This window comes from Culex pipiens, chromosome 1 (assembly GCF_016801865.2).
Source record: "Culex pipiens pallens isolate TS chromosome 1, TS_CPP_V2, whole genome shotgun sequence".
NCBI classification, from domain to species: domain Eukaryota; kingdom Metazoa; phylum Arthropoda; class Insecta; order Diptera; family Culicidae; genus Culex; species Culex pipiens.
The window spans coordinates 84,290,673-84,309,722 of record NC_068937.1 but is presented as its reverse complement, the minus strand read 5'-3'; the positions used below and the strand labels follow the sequence as shown (position 1 = coordinate 84,309,722).

Below are 19,050 nucleotides of genomic sequence, written 5' to 3'. Positions count from 1 at the left end.
AAAAATCAAAAATCAAACTATCCACATTAACGGCCCCCGGGTCTTTTGTGGTCTCTATTGCAAGTTTCTGCTCGAACCTAGGAGTCCAAAAGCTTGAATAGGGAGAGCACCCAAACCTCTTTCTACTCCAAGGAACCTTCCACCCCAGTGTTTGAACTGACGACCCTCGGATTGCGAGTCCAACCGCCGCCAGCGATTCCACCGGAGTAGGCTTGGTTTGGTGTGTTGTTTGTACTTATGGCATGGCATGGATACGACTCCTACACCTGGAATGACTTAACGGCCTAACAACCAAGGCCGGGAACGACATTTTACTTCCTCATCCGATGGAAGGTTGGAGCAGATGGGAATCGAACCCATGATCTTCCGCTTACAAAGCGGACAGCTTAACCATTCGGCCACGCACTGCCACAAGAATGGATACAAAAAGATTAATTTAAAAATGAATATGCAACAAAAATTTGGTTTGTTCGCCCATGTTTGCGTAAATATACCATATGCATTTCATCGCTTTTTAGTTATTGATTCTAACTTGCCCAGATCCGATTTTCAAGGAAGGTGGGGCAAAAATATGAGCGTTTTGAAAATTTCATCGTTTATGGCACCCCCGAGCCACTTTAGAACAAATTTCTGAGAATGGTGGGGCAACTGCCCCATGTTTCCCCACCCTGTGCACGTTAGTGGTTATTGATGCAGTTTTATTCAAGGTCGTGTGCTCTTTCAAGGAAGTATTAGACTACGACAAACAAAAAAACAAACTCGCAAACAACCAAACTTTTTGACAGTTTTGATGTTTGCCTGCATTTATTCACAGAAACGTCAGCCTGCATACCTACATTTGGCTTTGTTTGCGAGTTTGCTTGTAAACTGCCAAACACAAAAAAGTGCGAGTTTGTTTGCCACAGTCTAATAGCTCCTTCGACAAGTCTGAAATTTGGCACCATGAAAAAAGGGTTCATTCCTGACATTTTGTTGGGTATACCGAAATATTTCGTCAGGGGGTCTAGAGCAACTTTTTTTTAGAAGTTTTTTTTATCGATTTTATAGGATTTTTTTAAAGAAAAGTAGCTAAAAATCGATTGGATCATGCTCATATCCATCAAATTTCTGAAAAATATGGCTTAAGAGACTCCTCATTACATAATCCACCAATATTTGATCTCCAAAAAATGTTGAACTTTTTAGCACTTGTATCGAAAAGTTATACTTTTAAATATTGTTTTGGTTTTATCGATGAGTTGGCTAAATACATCGACAGTTGGATTGAATTAAAATTGTATTCAAAGGGTGTTTTTCGGAATTTTAAAAAAATGTTGAATGGAACTCGTTGCAAAACTTGATTTTTTCACCATTCGGTAAACCTTGTTGGATAAATGTACGACTCGTGCTGAAAAAAACTTCTTTTTGCAACTTGTTGCATTGACGTTTCCAGCTTGGATTTTAGGTTATTTTGAAGAAAGCTAGAAATCTGGTAAACTTGGTATCATACACATTTTTGGAGGTCAAATATTGGTTAATGGTTTAATTAGGCGTCACTTAAGGCATATTTTTTCAGGAATTTAATAGATATTAACCTAACTTTCATGTATTCATTCAATGTTTCTTCGCATTATGCCAAGATGCCGCACAGTTTGGTAGGCTTAACATTGATGTTTTGCCGCTATATCGTAATGTTGTTGTTTAATTAATAAAGATGACTTAAAGCGACATGTGGCCATCCGTCCCTAGTTTGTTGTAATGATTGTACTATTTTAACGCTCATCTGAACACAATCGTCAATAATGCGATTGATAAAATAGAAAAACTACGAAGATATGAGACTTTATGAATTGAGATTCCGCATAAAAAGTAGTTGCTGTTATTTTCAAATCATTAGCTTGTATGTCATGAAACATATTATTTTAAACGTTTAAAAGTATAGGCGGGACGACTTTGCAGTTATGGTCAAAATTAATTAATAATTCATAAACTGTATGTTCAAAAATTCCTATTAGAAAATTTAGCTCAGTTTACAGGTGTTTCCAATTTCTGAACACGGGGAGCCATTCTTCAAAATAAAACGAGAGGGTACTGTTCCTGTACTGCGGCAACAAAGTTAAGAAGTGGATGATTTATGGCATTCGAATGATTGTACTTCGGTTCTCTCTTGTAAATGGAGCCCAGCAGCATCCGTCCGCCGCCTAGCATCTAATCTCGCGAAGAAACTCGCGTAAAAAGTAGTTTCACAGGTTTTATGTATACAGATGCCGATTTTTCCGAAAAGCCGCATTTTGAATGTATTGCCCTGCTGCCTAAGAGTGTCGGAGCTGGAAAAACGGAGGAAAAATATACTATCCAACCACCACCACGTTTTGCCCAGCGGGTTTTTTTTTGTCTTTTCACAAACACTCGCAGGACCTTCGCCAGAGTTCTCTATGTATTGGCGGCGGTGGTGGTCGCTACACACAAATACTACACCAGCGTCAACCACCCTAGTAAGGAGAACCTCGTCCTCGACGTCTTTTACAACATCGCGATTTCGCGTGTTGGTCGTTCACAGAGAGAAAAAGGAAGCCCATCTGATCGGAGGCTGTGTGAGCTAGCAATGCCAGCGCGAGAAGAGCCACGAAGGGAGGAGAGAGCCAGCAACTTGAGTGCCGACGTCGGTCGCCGCCACAGTAAACCTGAACACAACAACAGCTCAGGAGGAGGATGAGGAGATCATACACACAGAGCAAGAGTAAATTTAAGAAAGGCAAGAAAAGCGCCAAGAGAGCACAGGGCTAGGAGGAGGACGACGACGAAGACGCGCGCGGTTGGAATTGAAAACAACAATAAAATAAAATATTACACTAAAATGAAATAATAGTGGGTGATTTTGGGATGGGTGGGATGAGATGAGGGGGCTTCGTACACTTTTATATCGCGGAGCAGCGAAAAATGCGCAGAACAAAACTTTTTCCTTCACTTTTCCGTGAGGAGCGCAGGAAGCGAAAAAAATTGAAGATTAGTTCAGCAGTAAAAATTTCATTGGCTCATAAAACATCAATATTTCAAGGATCCTCGAACTTAGAGCGCGCTGCTGTAAAACGAGCAAAAAAACCCAGGTTATGTGGAAATATTGGTTCTTTAAACGGACCGATTTGATTGAACATGCCTGTAAAGTTTAGTAATTTAAAATATTACCAAAAATGTTTTTAAAAGAACTACAATATCATTTTACGATAAGTTTATGATAAGATTTTAATATTTTGGGAACAAATCGTCACTGTTGTGCTATCTTGTGACATCATCATATCATGCGATCCTTTCAAACGAGTCTAATAGTTTGGAGATCTGGCAACCTTGTCTAATGTCATGGCCACTTATCTGTACGAAAACCATTTCCGGATCCATTTTACGACCTATCGTTAGATAGATAATTATCTATTTATAGAAAGGCTTTTCCAAATGAGCCTGAAAGATCGAAGATCTAACAAGTTATAGCCATTTTAGTGATGTTTATAAACTTATCTGAAGTGGGACTTCACTTATCTTCAACGTGTAAAAAAAGTTTGTACACCCCTTGTACTACTTTTTGTTCAGAAACTCATGCCGAACATTTTTCCACAAAAAGCTAATATATAGATGATTTCTATAAAATGTTCATTAGGGTGGTCCAAATCCGGGCTTTTTTGGGGCTACTCCCTGAAATCAAAGATTGACCCATCACTAGGCTAAATTCCAAATTTGAGCTCATTCTGACCACGGGAACCCCTCCCTCCAATCGCTAAAAGTTTGTATGGGAAAAATCGTCAAAATGTATGGAGAAAAGCAACTGATTTACTTATTTATATATTTACATAAATTATATCTAAATGAGCTTTTTGTGGCAAAATGTTCGGCATGAGTTTCATACCATACTTTAAATTTTTGACATGTTCCATCACAAAATGCGTATAGTGCGCAAGGGGGGTACAAACTATTTTTTACCTACTGGATGATTCTCCGACAAACTCACACAACAGTTGCCCTGACCCCTTTTCGATTAAGATAAGCATAAGCATAACCGTAGGTGCCCACCCACTCCGTTATTGACCAGGATCTCCAGAAGTTACATCCACGAGCCGTGGAAGATGAGTGGGTGCTATCTTTCCTCGCTTCGCAACTTCTCAAAGGCCCCTATCATGCTGATCAATACCGGCGCCGGCCACGACCAGTGCAAGTGGTAGGGTCACGGGGAAGTGGATGGGAATGTTAGTCCGATACTTGAGTTGCCCTGACCCCTTTTCGATTTGCGAGAAACTTTGTCCTGAGGGGTAATGTTTGTCCCTGATCACGAATCCGAGCTCCTTGTTGCGATATCTCTTGACGGAGGTGCGGTACGACCCCTTCCATTTTTTAACATTTCAAAATGATATGGTTTTTGCCTTTCTTACTAAAGAAAGGTAAAAGTTTTACTTTAAGGCTGGACGTCATTTTCATCTTCGTAAATATGTCGATTCAGCATGAATTTTAATCAGAAAAATCGTCAAAAAATCACACTGCATCGATTTTTGACGCTCTATCGATTCACCTTGACAGATCTCGTCTATCTCCAACCCTCGAATTTTTAGAAATTAAATTCCGTGGAGTTCGAGTGATGTGTGGTAAATTTTTTGCCAAATTTTGTGTAACGTAGTCCTCGGCTCCCCTATTTTCGATTTTGATTGTTACAAGTGCATTTGAAAGCTGGTGTGCTGAACAAGGGTCATTTTGAGACCGAATTTCGAAATATCCATCTGTTTTCGGATGCGGCCAGACTTTTCAACAAAATACACAGTTTTCAAATGAAAATATGGTCAAAATTTTTCATTTTCATATCTTTTATTTATCTCAAAAATTGCATTTTTCAAGCTCTACAACCTCCCAAATTTTCATCCAGATCCATAATCTGGTTCTGGAGTTAGAGCCGTTTGATTAACCGACCAAAAGAAAAAATCATTCTCATTCATCCGGTTACAATCAATTTGTTTCCCGTGTGCTCCTAAAATCGCCTATAGGTAGACGTCATTTTTCGAGTTTATTTAACAGGGTTCATTGGATTCCAATAGGCTTGTCATCGTTTATATCGTTTTCAAAGTTTTCAATGCTGGCGACGCCAATGGCTTTCTACCTAAGGTAGTCGCGATTGAGTGTGTAGTGGTGCGGTTTTAAAAATAGCTATTTCTGACACTCTCACTTATGTAGAAGCTGAATGGCGAGCTTCTCTGCACCGTGCGGCACACGCGGTTCACTTGTACCTCGGTTTTTCTTTACGCCTGCTTTGTTCGGTACGATGGTACGATGAACCAAAATACCAACACACAAAAGGGCTCGACCGAAGCTAGAAAAACCAAAACCGCGGTGTGCGTTGTCACTGTCGCATGGGAAGCTTGCTATGCTCGCGTTTGTCATAAACTCTTGTTTGATTAAGAATATGTACGAATACAAATATTCTTTTGGTGAAAATTGCGTTTTTTATTTCTTTTCGAAAGCATATCATTTATAATACTTTGCTTTCATCATTAGACTTTTTTTTTGTACTGACGTTATAAATAAACAAAGACGTTGTTATGAAATTAAAGAAGAAGTTCTACTATTGTTATATTCTTTAGTAAGAAAGGCTCTATCTCACCCCAGATGGGATTAAATCTGGTTTAAAAAAATAATTTACAGCCCGAAATGGTGACGGTCTTTTTTTAAATCGGACGCCTGATTTGATGACGTACTCACAAGTGTGTCACAAGTGTGCACGATCATTTTAATGATAAAATGGTCTATGTCACAAGTGTGTATTGCAATATCCGGGAAACGGAAGCGAGTTCCCAAAAGCGAGTATAGCAAAACGTCATCATTAACTAATTTTCGACCAAAATGGTCTAGGTCACAAGATAGCACACAGCAGACGATATATTAACTTAAGGGGATTTCTTGTAACAATCACGAGTTATTACGGTTTTACGAGAAAAAATTTACCCCTTTATCGCAAAAAATGCATGAGGACAGTTTTCATGCAGATTCTGATATACCTACTTCCATGCAGATTTGTAGCCAAATGATGCGACCACCGTTTGGGTGTATCATTTGAGAACGCTTTGGGTAATGCATTTTAACATATTAAATAGTAACATGTATAAAATGTGCATTTCTATCCATTTATACCCTTAAAAAAATTAAGTTTAAAAAACTTTCGAATCGCATTTATTTAAAAACATGTTCGTTTCCAAAGATGCTAGATGTCACCAGAAAACTAACTTAATCCACATATGTGGTTGATGTCGGAAAATGGCAGAGTTTTTAGTTAGAAAAAACACAAAATTTTAAAATGAAAAATTTTGTTTTAAATGAAAAAATGGCCCTTCTGGGTCAATCTAGATCCGAAAGTACATTAAATTTCTCTTAAAATGAAATTTTCAAAAAAAAAAATACAGTCGAGCAACGGATAATGGCAGAGTTTTTAAAACTTTTTTAGTGTTTTTTTCGATAAAAAATACGTTTTTTTGGAATTTTGAGTACGTCATCAAAACGGGCGTACAATTTTACATAAAAATCCCTTTGAAAAATTTCTATCTCATCACCGTTTCAGGCTGCATATTATTATATATTACACCTCTTTTTTCGCATGTTCAAAAATGTAAGGGGTCGTACCGCCCCTCCGTCACGAGATATCGAAAAATGGATTCGTGATCAGGGAAAAAAATTACCCCTTAGAGCAATTCTCTACCAAAACCGGAAATGGATTTTATTTGTATTTTTTTATTTGGCTCAAACTTTGTGGGGGCCTTCCCTGTGACCAAATAAGCTATTTTGTGTCATTGGTTCACCCATACAAGTCTCCATACAATTTTGGCTGCTGCCCATACAAAAATGGTATGTAAATATTCAAACAGTTGTAACTTTTGAGTGAATTTTCTGATCAATTTGGTGTCTTCGACAAAGTTGTAGGTATTGTTGAGGACTTTTGAGAAAAAAATATGTACACGGAAAAAAAAAATTTGCAGATTTTTTTATCAACTTTTATTTCACTAAAACTCAATTTCCCAAAATACGTATTTTTTTATTTTTGAGATTTTTTGATATGTTTTAGGGGACTAAAATCCGCAACTTTTGAGCTATAGAGAAACATGGTCAAAAAATCTGCCACCAAGTTATAATTTTTTGAAAAATAGTGATTTTTGGAAAAAAAATCCAAATTTCATGCAAAAACAAAGGAGAATGGGCAAATTTGTATGGGAGCTGGTCCAAGGATGTACACGAACGGGACCAACTTTTTTCGAAAGATCTCGCCGAGACATGAAAAAAAGTCTTCTGGACCAACTCTCTAGACCCCGGGGTTCAAAAGTTACAAGCTGTTGAAGTTTGAGCATTTTGGGTAAAAATGTATAAAAAATTGTATTTTTACTATTTCTAAAATCATTCATAAAATCTCTATTTTATTACGGATTTCGATCATCTTGACTTCATTCGAAGCGTATCAGCAAAAACTATTAGTTCTGATATGTCTTAGCATGATTGAAACATGAATTATCTTGTTTCTATCCGTTTGAAACGTTTGTGCAAGAGGTATACCATAGAAACAAGTCGAAACATCAAGATTTTTAAACCAGATTCTACCCATACTGCTTCAGTGAGTATGAAAGGCTACAGTGCAATGTTGTAACAACTTATTGGGATGTTCTGAGTCATCCGAGAACTCCTGGGAGTTAAGACCGGTGAATCTACCGCCGTAACGAGCAAGAGGTCGGCGGTTTTTGACCGCTGATCATACCCGCATAGCTTCAGTGAGTATGGCAGACTACTTTGCTAATGTGTTGGAATGTCCTGGGTTATCCTAGGACTCCCTGAAGTTAAGATCTGTGGGTCTATTACCGTAACAAGTAATATGTCGATCGGTTTTGATAACGGATCATACCCCCATAGCTTCAGTGAGTATGATAGAATACCTTATTAATGTTTTGAAATATCCTGGGTTCGCCTAGAACTCCCTGGAGTTAATATCTATAAGTCTACTATCGAAACAAGCAAGATGTCGACCGGTATTTGGTTTTTACCATGGATCATACCCGAATAGCCTTAGAGTGTTGTAGAATACATTGTTAATGGCTTGGGATGTCTTGGATCTTCTAAGGACTTCCTGGAGTTATGATCTGTGGGTCTACGGCTGTTACAAGAACTCCCTGGAATGGTTCAGAACATCCCAATATAACAGCAATACAGTGTGCGATACTCACTGAATCTATGCGGTTATGATGCGCAGTTAAAAACCGTCAACCTTTTTCTTGTTACAGTGACCCACATATCTTAACTCCAGAAAATCCTAGGATGACCCAAGACATCAAAACTCATTAACAAAGCAGTCTACCCTACTGACTGGAGCTTTGCGAGTTTGTTCCGGGGTCAAACACCGTCGACCTCTGGCTTGTTACGGCGGAAGATCCACAGATCCTAACTCCAGGGAGTCCTTGGATGACCCAGGACCTTCCAACACATTAGAAAGTAGTCTGCCATACTTACTGAAGCTATGCGGGTATGATCAGCAGTCAAAAACCGCCGACATCTTGTTCGTTACGGCGGTATATTCACCGGTCTTAACTCCCAGGAGTTCTCGGATGACTCAGAACATCCCAATAAGTTGTTACAACATTGCACTGAAGCCTTCCATACTCACTGAAGCAGTCTGGGTAGGACCCGGTTTAAAAATCTTGATGTTTCGACTTGTTTCTATGGTATACCTCTTGCACAAACGTTTCAAACGGATAGAAACAAGATAATTCATGTTTCAATCATGCTAAGACATATCAGAACTAATAGTTTTTGCTGATACGCTTCGAATGAAGTCAAGATGATCGAAATCCGTAATAAAATAGAGATTTTATGAATGATTTTAGAAATAGTAAAAATACAATTTTTTATACATTTTTACCCAAAATGCTCAAACTTCAACAGCTTGTAACTTTTGAACCCCGGGGTCTAGAGAGTTGGTCCAGAAGACTTTTTTTCATGTCTCGGCGAGATCTTTCGAAAAAAGTTGGTCCCGTTCGTGTACATCCTTGGACCAAATTCGCCCATTCTCCTTTGAAGTTATTTTTTAATGCAAAATATTTTTTTCGAAAAGATCGGAAAATTTCACGAACTTTCGGTGCCTATATCTTGAAAACGAAGCCCTTTATAAAAAAAAATGTAAAGTAGTTTTCGATTGCAAATTCAATTTTGCATTAAAAAATAACTTCAAATTTGTTTTTGCATGAAATTTGGATTTTTTTTTTCAAGAATCACTATTTTTCAAAAAATCATAACTTGGTGGCAGATTTTTTGACCATGTTTCTCTATAGCTCAAAAGTTGCGGATTTTAATCCCCTAAAACATATCAAAAAATCTCGAAAATCAAAAAATATGTATTTTGGGAAATTGAGTTTTAGTGAAAAAAAAGTTGATAAAAAAATCTGCAATTTTTTTTTTCCGTGTACATATTTTTTTCTCAAAAGTCCTCAACAATACCTACAACTTTGTCGAAGACACCAAATTGATCAGAAAATTCACTCAAAAGTTACAGCTGTTTGAATATTTACATACCATTTTTGTATGGACAGCAGCCAAAATTGTATGGAGACTTGTATGGGTGAACCAATGACACAAAATAGCTTATTTGGTCATAGGGAAGGCCCCCACAAAGTTTGAGTCAAATCAAAAAATACAAAAAATAAAAATGGTCGAAATCCGCCGATTTCGTAGAGAGTTGCTCCTTAGGAGAATTTTCAAGCAAATCGGAGAGGGGTCGGGGCAACTTTTCCCGATTTCGTGTGAGTTGGTAGAGAATTACCCACATACTACATACACACACATACACACACCTACACGCACATATACACACATATATATATATACACACACACATACATACATACACACAGACATTTGTTCATCTTTCGATTCCGATCAATTCTGGTGGGCCTCAATGAGGAAGGCAAAAAGCAGCTTCTTATTTTTTTAAACTTCATTTAAGGTCATTGTTTATATCTAATTTATGCCAACATGCGTTCTTTGCGTAGTAGGCATTTTTAAAGCTTTTAATACTTGTCAGCCCACTATCGATCGGTTGTACTATTTCAGCTTTCGAGTGAGTTTCTGAAGTTTGATCCTACTTTCGGAAGGATAGTGCTATTTATGGATAAGAGTCGGTTGTTCAAATAGAGACAATAACGTGCTTCGATTCATTTGAACACTAACTTACCTTTTCCACTTATAAAAATGGTTCTGAAAAAGAGAAAGAAACATCATCAGAATCATAATAATGCAATAGGGCGTCATTGACACAGTACGTCAAGCCAATCGAGCTATTTTTTGGGTTTCGAGCTCAGTGCAACTAGGAGATTATGTTTGGATCGTGACTCGTTTGGTTACACTCGAATTTCATTAAGATGAACCCATGGATACCTGAGCCTGCTGATGAAAAAATGTTTTTCAAACAAAAATTACTTTTCTAAAATGTTATTTACTATTCACGATCGAGTTTGAAAGCTAATTAATACGTTCGACGAAGTTGTAGAGTAGGATGTAGCAAAAGAGTTGGATTTCGCGGACATTTCAGGGCATGATCCCCTAACTCTAGAAATAAACTGCAAGAACAAACTGTTCCCCAAAAATGAGAATACATATTTTTTATTGATTGAATAATCAATACCGCGAGTTACAGCCTCAAAAAAAGAATCATTTTTTTCAGCCTGATGGAGGGAGGACAGCATCCGATACAGTACGATAGTTGTGTGGTGGGGTATGATAATCTCCTTCCTTCTTTTTACCAAATAACATCATCTTTCGCTAATGATTATATCCCGAGCAATATCCCCAGTCAAGCTGAAGGCTGAGACGTTTCCCTGAAAAGACGAAATATCTAGTTCTTCCACCCTTAACAGCAGGTTCATTTTGCTTCAAGTGGCATAAAAAAGAAATCAATACGAATTATAATCTGTTTTTTTTTCTCCCTTTAAACCGTGTAGTAATATACACTTGCCGTTCTATTATAAGTCGTCTAACAAATACAGCTGCAAACCCATTGCAGCACAGGCAGTTAAAATACAACGAGATGATCTCAAACACAACCATACACTTCCGTCGTTACTGAAATTTTTATAATTCTAAACTACATTAAAAACTACCCTTATTTTTTAAATTCTCGCGCACCCTCTAATACTATGTACTTGATGGGAAATATAAAACGAAGCACCAACAAAAAAGATGCTATAACACAGTTCTATTGGAATGAGAAGCGCGGAAAATCACCCAAGCAATATAACAAAACGTGCTCACCCCTATGTACATAGTTTTCGTTATGTATTAAAAAATCTCTCTTCGAACTCTCTCATTTTTTCTACGGCCGCTGCCTTGTAAAAATTATCATCAGCGCAGGGTAAGAAAATTGAGAGAAAATAATAAAACTGTAAGAAACTACTAAAATCAAGACTAAAACTCGTAATTCTCTTGCCAAGACAAGAAGAGTTAAGAAGGGGGAGCAGAAAAAAACGAAAGGATCCGCGAAGGAGTCGTAGCAGGCGGGAAGAAGTAAATAGTAACCATGGTTATTTCTCGCATCCTACCGCAGTATTTTTTATCAGTTTTATTTCTCGATATGGTTACGTGTAAGCATGGTACAGGGATAGAAGTTTTAAAAATGTTTTATTATGTAATATTTCTCCAAATTATTGCGGAACATCACATCGCGAAATGGCAACGAAGGCAACGGCAACGGCAACGTCCTTTCCGTTTTATTGCGTTTGAAGCTTTTTAGGAGAAAATTATCTTATATGTGGTGCTGGCTTATGGGTGCCTTTTTTATACCTATGAATTATCTCGGTAGGATAGTAAAAAAGGATGGGAGAAAATGACATTCTCATTTTTTATATTTTTTGCATTTTGTTTAACTCTAAATTTACATTAGACACTATTTGATAGATTACTGACTAATATTTCTGTAATTCATTATATGGGAGCATCATGCAATTCCATCCATCCATAATGTTGTCATACCATCACTTAAACGTGCAATTACAGCTCTTTAAACAACCCATGTGTGCATAAATGTCCTATATGCAAAATCAGCAAGCTGAGAAAAACGCGTTTGAAGTTTGTCCCACACATAAGGCTACGTGCTAAGTTTTTGCGAAAAAAAACTGGATTTCCCCCTGATTTAGAAATTATAGATACCGTCAGTGGGGGTGACTATGGGTCAAAAAACGATACACCTCTCGTAATTTCTTAGTAACAAAACAGTTTAAATAACATCGGAAATCTTTCAACGTAGAATTTTTCTTAGATAGTTTACTAATATTTTCCCAAAATATGGTGGATTTTGATGAACACTACCTTAAATGCCAATAGTTTGAAAATTGACCCAATCTCACCCCTTAGAGGGGGTGACATTGGGTCAAATGAAACTAAAATGATGCTCAAATACAACGATATGGTAAAAACAAGTCATCTAACAGTGTTTCTTGTTCGAGGGAATCGTATTGACATGCTACAATGTTTGAAGTGGAGATTTTCAAACATTTGGGTAGTTTTCGAGCAATTCCAACAAAAATATTAGAAAAATGATTTTTCGAGAGATCATTTTTGGCCAAAAACGTACCTCAACTTTAGACAGCTGCCAAAATAACAGGATTTGTTCTAGGAACGAGATTTTTTCAGCGAAGTCATCTTAAGATGTCCCCTACACAACCCTTTTAACGGAATTCAGTTTCATTGAGAAGAATCTGAGAAATGGTAAAATCCGTAAGAAATCACTTTGACCCAATCTCAACCCCCAGACCCAATGTCACCCCCACTGACGGTAATCATAGAGAACAAAGTAGGTACTGGATGTTGTAGGCTTTACTGAAAGATCACACGATTTTGAACCAAACTGCATCAATAACTCAAAAGCGATGAAAATACATATGGGAAATTTATGTAATCAAGGGCAGTAAAGGTATTCAACTAAAATTAAGTGATAAATAGCTCAGTAGGAAGTGAGCAAGCAAGTTTTTATCAATGGGTAATTCCCCGACCCCTCCCTTTGGATTTCAGTAAAACTCGGCTTTAAGAAGTAATGTTGGTACCATTATTAGATATTTCATGACGGTAGTCGGTATGACCATTTTCATTTTTCTACATTTTTACTAAGAAACATAGTGATTTCTAGCTTGAAACCGTGAGGAGAAATTTGGTTTCAACAGGACTTTTGTGTAAAATTGGACGGACGATTTGATGGTAAACGTATTTTTATCAAAAAATAGTTTGAAAATCTTAAAACATGTATTTTTTTTGGGAAATGTAATGTAATTTTCAAATCTGCAATCAACCAGACAGGTATTTTTATCGCATCTATGACATTTCTCCGAAACCCACATTCCCGAAAAGACTTTTACCCGAATGTCACTCATCCGAAAAATATTTCCCCGGCAATCAAACGTCATAATTACCCCTCACTAGAGGGCGCTGAAACTTGGGGTGATGTTTTCATTATAACCTACAGCGAGTAAGTTGGTTTGAAATTTGAAATTGTTTTATTTCATCATAAAATCGACATTAATAGCAAATTATACCATTTTCAGGTAAGAAATAAATAGCTTAATTGATACAAACGAAAACATTTTTGTGATGGCCGATTTAACCTGTTCATTATCTGATTCAAAATAAGGGAATGTTTTAATCAAACAAAACCTAACTAATCATTTGAGAATGTAGATTATTCAAGTGAACAAATATTTTTTAAAGTCACTTCTACCATAAAAGCAAAGCTCTGCTTGAAAAATGGTAATTGGAATGATTTTCAAAATTTGCAATCTAACCTCATTCTCGCGTTTTCAATCCGGATCTTAGAATTTTCAATGAAAAAGGCAACTTAGCAAAAAAAATCAAAAGGTCAATCGATAGAACTTTTTATTTCTTACCACCTGTTAACTTTAGTTTATTCCAAAAGATCAATTTAAAAAAAAAAAAACATTAAAGTAGTTTTCACTCGCCTTTGTACTTATTGCGCAAAAACGTAAACGTAACCTTGCACCAAAGTTCTCCTACTCGAATGTAGGTGGCGAATCGAGTTTTTAGCTTTGGTTTTGGGGGCCTATTCCACTTCCCCGAATGATCACATCCCCGAATGGCCACTACTCTTAATTTTCCACATTCCTAAAAATTTTTTTCCCGAATGATCATATCCCCGAATGGCCTTTTTCCTCCAAACACAATTTCTCCGAACCTCGCCCGCGGTTCTGGGCAAAGGGCGAACCCGCCTGACCGGGTTCGGGGAAGTTGCGTTCAATTGGGTCCTAAAATGAAGCTTAGATTGCTGATATTATTGTATACAGCGATAAAGTTTTGACAGAAAAGGTCCTACTTGACAGCTCTTTCCACGGGGACCATAGTTGATCCATCGAAAAAATGTTGTCTTGTCAACTTTTTTTTTGCATTAAAATAAAAAAAAAAGTGATCAGAAATGGTTTTAAGCGTGTTTCTAATTGTTGTGCATCAAAATTTACATAGGGCTTTAAAACCCTAATACATCTGAGCAACTCTCTACGAAATCGGCCAATTTCGACCATTTTTATTTTTTGTATTTTTTTATTTGACTCAAACTTTGTGGGGGACCCTATGACCAAATAAGCTATTTTGTGTCATTGGTTCACCCATACAAGTCTCCATACAATTTTGGCTGCTGTCCATACAAAAATGGTATGTAATCTAATCTAATCTAATCAGACCCTAGCGCAGCCAATCTTTCGAAGGAATCCTGGAGAGTGCCTTAGGTTAGATGACGCCTAGCACTCTTTTTGTCATTTATTAACATTTGTAGTGCGCCATTGCATCGGAATACATTGAAACATCACAAGCGTTAAAGCGGCCAGGCCTACTGCGTAAAGCCGTATCGCAGAGATGACTCGTAATTGGGTTGAGTTTGAGCACTGAGTGTTCGAACAACAACACAATTCTGAATCGACAGGGGAAGAAGAAGCGTGGGGACACACCACCATACGCTCCGAAATTTGATTGGATTCGTTGGGAGCACCATGCTAAGAAGGTTTGGTACTCCGGGACCCTCTGGGATGGGACATTGTATTTCCACAAATGCCCTGGACACTATTTGCCGTGGTTATAGCGCCACAACTCGCTCACCATACAAAAAATTGTATGTAAATATTCATACAACTGTAACTTTTGAGTGAATTTCCTGATCAATGTGGTGTCTTCGGCAAAGTTGTAGGTATAGAGAATTTGTAGCAAAGCTTAAATACGCGTGTCGCCACCTATGAACAAATAGCGTAAACCTATGATTTTTAGAAAAAATGTGTTTTTTCCTTCCTAATCAACATTTTTATAAAACTTATGCCGGATTCGGATGAGAAAAATTATTTCCAACAATTTGGTGTATAACTTTCCAATATTTGTTTGATTTTTCTATGAGAAAACTGTAGATTTAGAAAAAGATAGTAATTTGGACTATTTGGCAAGAAAGTCTGTCAAAAATCAATACAAATTGTTGAATATACGTTAACACATCTGTTATCAACTATATAACTGTTTATTTCATTGATATATACGGGGAAACTCATTTTTTCGCGTTCCAAAACATGTTTTTTAAAGAAAAAGGTCACAAATTTTTGCGCGCCCAAAAATTGATGTTCATTATTTTAAAGCAAAAAAATTTTCTCGTCTTTTGCAACCAGTTTCATGAAGATTGATGCAGGGAATCATGAGAAATAAGCGATTTTGTTCTTTAATCGACAGAAAGGCATACGACTTTAGGCAAGTAACCTCATTTTGGCGCCACCTACATTTGAAACGCAGTCGCGCTGCAAAACCTCAATTGTTGAGGACAATTGAGAAAAAAATAGGTACACGGAAAAAAAATTGCAGATTTTTTAATCAACTTTGTTTTTTCACTAAAACTCAATTTGCCAAAATAAGTATTTTTTGATTTTCGAGATTTTTTTTTATGTTTTAGGGGACAAAAATCCGCAACTTTTAAGCCATAGAGAAACATGAAAAAGTGATTTTTGAAAAAAAAAACCGAAGTTTCATGCAAAAAAAAGGGCCCCGATTTATGTTTTTTTGAAAAAAATAGTGATTTTTGAAAAAATCGAAATTTCATACAAAATAAAATTTGACCTGACTTTTTAAATGTAAAATTGAATTTAAATCAAAAAGCACTTAACAGATTTTTTGATAAAGGGCTCCGTTTTCAAGATATAGTCACCAAAAGTTTGATATTAGCGAAATATTTGCAGTTTTTCGATTATTAACTATTTTATTTGAAAGGTTTAGAAAATTTGCTTAGAGACATTGTAGATTGGACCTCTGGCTACTGAGATACAGCGGCTTAAACAAAAAGAAACAGGAAAATTGAAGTTTTTTAAGTCTTACCCAAAAAAAACTCACAATTTTCTAATACCGATATCTCAGCAACTAATGATCCGATTTTCGATGTTAAAGCATGAAACATTCGTGAAATTTTTCGATCTTTTCGATTTTTTTTTTTTAAACGAAAAACTGCAAATATTTCGCTAAAATCAAACTTTCGGTGGCTATATCTAGAAAACGGAGCCCTTTATCAAATAATCTGTAAAGTGCTTTTCGATTGCAAATGCAATTTTACATAAAAAAAATAGGACGAATTTTGTTTGGTATGAAATTTCGATTTTTTTTTCAAAAATCACTATTTTTCAAAAAGTCATAACTCGGCGGCAGATTTTTTGACCATACTTCTCTATGGCTCATCTATGGCAGTTGCGGATTTTAGTCCCCTAAAACATATCAAAAATAAGTTCATAAAAAAATCTGCATTTTTTTCCCGTGTACCTATTTTTATCTTAATAGTCCTCATCAATACCTACAAATTTGCCGAAGACACCAAATTGATCAGAAAATTCACTCAAAAGTTAGGCCGTTGCAAATATTTTTCAAAGTTGATGTCGCCCCCCCCCCTTCAAAATCGGTCCGAAAAATCAGCTCAAAACATTTTTTTTAGAAAATTAAATTTTTAATTTTCCGTTCGTTTTACTCAACTAGTGGGGCAAGACGAACAACCCGTTGGGGCAAGAGGAACAATGCATGAAACAACATGTAAATTTGTTAACAATTTAACTGTTATCACTTAGATACATCAGATTAAAATGTATTTGAAACGTTTCTTTTATTTTTAGATTAAATAATAATATTTTACTAAAAATTTGATCGTTCTTACTAAAAAAAACTTAGATGATAAATAGTAAATTTTCATAATATCGCTATATTTTGCATGAACAATTTTTTTTAACAATTGTGTATCAGTTATTTATGTATTTATTTCTCAATAAAATATGTTTTAGCAGCAATTCGTATTTTTTCCATACTATAAATCCATATGGTACACTTGCCCCACCTAAACAAGATTTTTTTAAATCTTTCAACAAAAATAACCAAAAGTTAAATCATACTTTATAATAAGTACAAGTCATTGGTAGGGACACTATTGATCTAGGAAAAAAGGCATTTTGATAAAATAAGCTTTAAAACGAACCCTAAGCCTTATTATGTATTTTCCAAATATTATAAGAAAACAAAGGTTTTGAAAAAAACTTCATTAAATCTTATGTCCAGTGGCGTGTACGTCGTTTTGGCGGTTATTTGGTAGTAGAATCAGCTAATTGCATTGCAAGCAACAATTCCTCATACTGGAAATAATCAAAATTGTAAAAATTACGGCCCTACGAGCGATTGTTCTTCTTGCCCCATATGGTCGTCTTGCCCCACCTTCCCCTTTGTGTGAAATCCGTGTAAAAGGGGTGTTAAACTAAAAAGTGACCCCGTTCGTTTGACAACAGTTGGTGTCAAACCAACGGGGTTCGAGTGTATCTATCTCTTCGCGGTTTCGAGCTGCAAATCATTAAGGGGTTACATACATGTAGAAAATCACAAAATTTCATATTACAGAAAATGTATTAAATCCACTTAAAAGATGATTTTCAATCACTCCTGAAAGTTTCATGAAGATATTTCATGATTTAACTGAGTTAGAGACGATTTAAGCTCAGAATTTTGCCATGCGCAAAGCCAACTGTCTAACTTTCAGTGCGTTTTTCTCTGGACACCAAGTTGATTTACGGGTGCCACGATATCTCGAGATGGGACTGACCAAATTGGCTGAATTTTGAGTGAAGACTCCCAAGACATACCCCGTGTGCATGACGAAGCCCGATTCAGAAATTTTCAATTTTCAATAAATACAAAAATCAAAAACTGGCGATTTTTATATGAAAAACAGAAAAATATTTATATCTTTTTTTAAACAAACTTTTTGAAAAACGGCCTTCGTCATGCACACGGGACCGGTTAACGAGTCCTCACCAAAATTTTGAGCCGATTTGGTCGAAGCAATGTTGAGATATCCTGGCATCCGTTTTTTGAAACTGCTACACAGTCCAACAAGATTTTGTCTCTGAAACGAGTATATGTGTTCCTAGTAGAATTTTGCCTGCTCAATCCGAATCTGGGTCCAGAATTGCTCCAAATGGTCCCAATTTTGAGATACACCTGTTTGAAATGTTAGTTTAGGCCAAAATTAGCTACTTTGTCGACTATTTTACAAAAGAACTATTGAATAAACAACTAAACCAATACATGTATCTTAAAGTACACGTTTTCCCCTTTCTGAAACACCTCTGGTTTTTGAAATTTGAATGTTTCTACGCTTATTTATAGCCATTTTAAAATTTGAATTTGAATTGCATGCAAGTTGGAAAAACTTGAATGAGAACCAACTGAAAATATAATTTTAAAATGGCTATAAATATGCGTAGAAACAATCAAATTTAAAAAAAAACCAGGGGTGTTTCAGAAAGGGGAGAATGTGAACTTTAAGATACATGTATTGGTTTATTTGTTTATTCAATAGTTCTTTTGTGAAATAGTCGACAAAGTAGCTAATTTTGGCCTAAACTAACATTTCAAACGGGTGTATCTCAAAATTGGGACCATTTGGAGCAATTCTGGACTCGGATTCGGATTCAGCAGGCAAAAATCTACTAGGAACACATAATCTCGTCTCAGAGACAAGAAACA

At 36.4% G+C, this 19,050-nt stretch overlaps 1 protein-coding gene across 3 annotated transcripts in view; it reads right to left on the bottom strand.

Moving 5' to 3' along the window:
- Positions 1–19,050, bottom strand: part of LOC120424938 (broad-complex core protein isoforms 1/2/3/4/5) — a 137,097-nt gene that overhangs the window by 63,699 nt on the left and 54,348 nt on the right. For all 3 annotated transcript variants that reach the window (XM_052706161.1, XM_052706160.1, XM_052706162.1), the window contains exon 2: positions 10,211–10,233. The gene's annotated coding sequence lies outside the window, so the exon portion shown is untranslated. The remainder of the gene's footprint in view (positions 1–10,210; positions 10,234–19,050) is intronic.